The sequence below is a fragment of the Belonocnema kinseyi genome, chromosome 5, assembly GCF_010883055.1.
Source record: "Belonocnema kinseyi isolate 2016_QV_RU_SX_M_011 chromosome 5, B_treatae_v1, whole genome shotgun sequence".
NCBI classification, from domain to species: Eukaryota; Metazoa; Arthropoda; class Insecta; order Hymenoptera; family Cynipidae; genus Belonocnema; species Belonocnema kinseyi.
In genome coordinates, this window is record NC_046661.1 from 92332878 (window position 1) to 92336208 (window position 3331).

The 3331-nt window shown below is 23.6% G+C and overlaps 1 protein-coding gene across 5 annotated transcripts in view; it reads right to left on the bottom strand.

The window, feature by feature from the left end:
* The window catches only part of LOC117173408 (voltage-dependent calcium channel subunit alpha-2/delta-3), a 71408-nt gene that overhangs the window by 22065 nt on the left and 46012 nt on the right, over window positions 1-3331 (bottom strand). The window lies entirely within an intron of this gene.

The window sequence follows — 3331 nt, forward strand, 5'->3', positions numbered from 1 at the left end:
GTATAGAGCTCCAAGGAGATTATGTTGAGAAATAAAAAAAAATTTACCCAAAAAAAATTGTTTTTATACTTCATTCTAAGGACTTATTGAACTACCCTCGTATTTTCAAATAAATAGTTGAAGTTTTAACTAAAAAAAAGAACAATTGTGCTGTCGGATGGAATAAGGGCACATCACTTTTTTCGGCTCGAGCGGGATAAATTCTCGTAGTTTGCAAATTTCGTTTAGAATATTAATTTTTAGAAATTTAATTACTGTGAGAATTTGTTTGTGCATTCAGCAAAAAAATATTTTCAGAATTCGATTCGGTAGCTCAATTTCCAACAAAAAATTGGATCGTTAAATTTTCAGTAAAAAATATTAATTAAAAATATCAAATTTTTAACAAAATACATAAATTTTCAAATAAAAATTCTTAATTTTAAAACCAAAATGGAATGATTGAATTTTCAGTTTCAAAAATTAATTTTGAACAAAAAAAACTAATTCTGAATAAAATAGTTGAATATTCAACCAATAAAATGAATCCTCAATGAACAATCTAATTGAAAAATATTAATTTTTAAGAAAAAAACAAATTGTTGACAAAATAGTTAACTTTTCAGCTAAAAAGATTTATTTTCAACCAAAGGAATTAATTTCCAACTAAAATTATGGATTTTTAACTGAAAAAATAATTGGTTAACAAATAAGTTGAAAATGAATAAATTTCCAAGCTAGCACATTAATTTTTGTATTTGAATTTTAAACATAATGGTTTTTAACAAAGTAGTTCAACTTTCAACAAATAATTTGAATTTTCAATGAAAACAGATTAATATTAAATAAAATACATAAATCTATAACTAAAAAAAGGATTTTTCAACAAATTACACGAATTTCCAAAGAAATAGTTAAATTTCCAAATAAAAACAATGACTTTTTAACCAAAAATCGAATAGTTACCTTTTTAGTTAAAAATTATTTTAAAAAGAATAATTTTAAACAAAATAGTTAAATGTTTAACCAAGAAAATTGACTTTTAACAAAGCAGTTTAACTTTCAACAATTTATTTCATTTTTTGACAAAAGATAAATCTTTTAAAAGAATGTAATATTTTAAATAAGAAATTATAAATATTTTAACAAAGCAATTAACATTTCGACGAAAAAGATGACTGTAAAAAAAGTTGGATTTTTATAAAAAATAATCAAATTTTCAACATATTTATGGAATTTTTAACCGAATAGTTGAATTCTTAACCAAAAATATATATTCTTAACGAAAAATGATTTAATCATCATGTTAGATGAAAATTCATCTTTTTAAATTAAATTCAATTTTTTTTGTTTATTAAAAATTAAAATCTTTTTTGTTCAAAATATCAACTTTCACATTTTTTGTTAAAAATTTAATTACTTGGTAGAAGTTGAACTACTATATAGAAAATTTATTTTGTCGGTTGAAGATTTATCATTTCAGTTCAAAATTTTCCTTTATTGGTAAAAAAGTAAATTTTCGTGGTTGAAAATTAATCTTTTTGATTGAAGTCAACTATTTTTTATATAAAATAAAAATCGTTTTGTTAGAAATATCAATTATTAGATTTTTTCTGAAACATTCCTCTTTTAAAATTTTATTACAAGGTTGAAAATGTAGCTATTTTGTTGACATTTTTTCCATTTTTCAAACCAAGAAAGTGAATTTTCAACCAAAAAGATTGATTTTTCTACGAAAAAAGAAATTTTTTTAACAAAATACAAGAATTCTCAGAAAAAATATAAGAATTTTGAAACGAAAAAAAAGAAAGCAATTTTTTTACAAACCAGTATGAATTTTAACAAAAAAAAAATTTTCAACTAAATAGTTGAATTTTTCAACCCCAAAAGACACCTTTCAACCAAAAATGGGATTGTTAAATTTTCAGTGAAAAAAAATTATTCAAAAAAAATTTAGTAAATTTAAAAATAACATTTTAACTTTTAACTAAGCAGTTGATTTTTTATCCGAAAATGCGTTCACTACCAAGAATATACATTTTCTAACAAAAAGAGGTAATTAAAAAAAAACTACATGAATTTTCAACTAAAAATAATGATTTTGAAACCAAAATGGAATAATTGAATTTTTATTTTAAAAGATTAATAATCAACAAAAAAATTAATTTTCAATGAAATAGTTCAATATTCAAGCAACAAAACGAATCCTCACTGAAAAATTTAATAGTAAAGTTTTAAATTGGAAAATATTCATTTTTTAAGGAAAAAACGAATTTTAATCTAAATAGTTAAATTATAAACTAAAAAGATTAATTTGAAAAAAAATTGAAATTTTAACAAATAGTTAATTCCTCAGTCAAAAAAATGAATTTCTAACAAAGTAGTTCAACTTCCAAAAAATTATTTGAATTTTTAATAACCACAAAAAATATTTCAGAAAGTAGCTGAATTTTTTATGAAAAAGGTAGAATATTCAACAATACAGTGAAATTTTGACAAAAACAATGAGCTTTAAATAAACAGTTCAATTTTTGTGAAATTTTTAACCAAATAATTGTATTTTAAATTAATGAGATAAATTTTAGACTAAAGGTTACATATTCACAACGGCTTTTAAGTTTCAATTTCTCTAAATTCCGTTATTTACATGAATTCTATGAATTCCGTGAATTCTATAAATTCCGTGAATTCCGTGAATCCCATGAATTCCATGAAATCCGTGAATCCTGGGCGTTATATGAATTCATTTAATTCCTTAAATTCAGTAAATTCTGTGAATTCCACGAATTCCTTGAATTCCATGAATTCCATGAATTCCTTGAATTCCATAAATTGGCGCGTTAACGAAAGTTTTTGCTCCGTCGGAAAATTTCTTTTTTTTTTGCCAGGAACAAGGTTCTCAGAAATGATTTACATTTTTTGTTGTTGTAATTTTTCGATTCAACAGGTGTCGAGATATCCAGCTACAAGACTTGTATTATAAACTTCCAATACATGTAGTGGAAGTTTCAAACATAAATTTTTCACAGTCTATCTTTTCCTATCCCCTAATTTTTATCTTGCTTAATCTTTCTACTTCCAGTAGAATTATGCCCTGGCAACATTCAATTCAAATATTTATAAAAACCTAATCATTTAAAAAAAATGTCCTAACTTTCCCCAAAAGTTCAGTCTTTGAAAATTTGTATATTTTCATCAAAGGGGATGAAGTTTTTCAATTGAAAGGGGGAGGGTCGGTAAGGCCGGTTTTTCGCTTAATTTATTTTTGGACCAAAAAATCTGAAAAAATCATGGTAGTATCTTATAAGTATCCCGAGTCGATTGGACGCTAAACGGACTACCCTCCACCCCC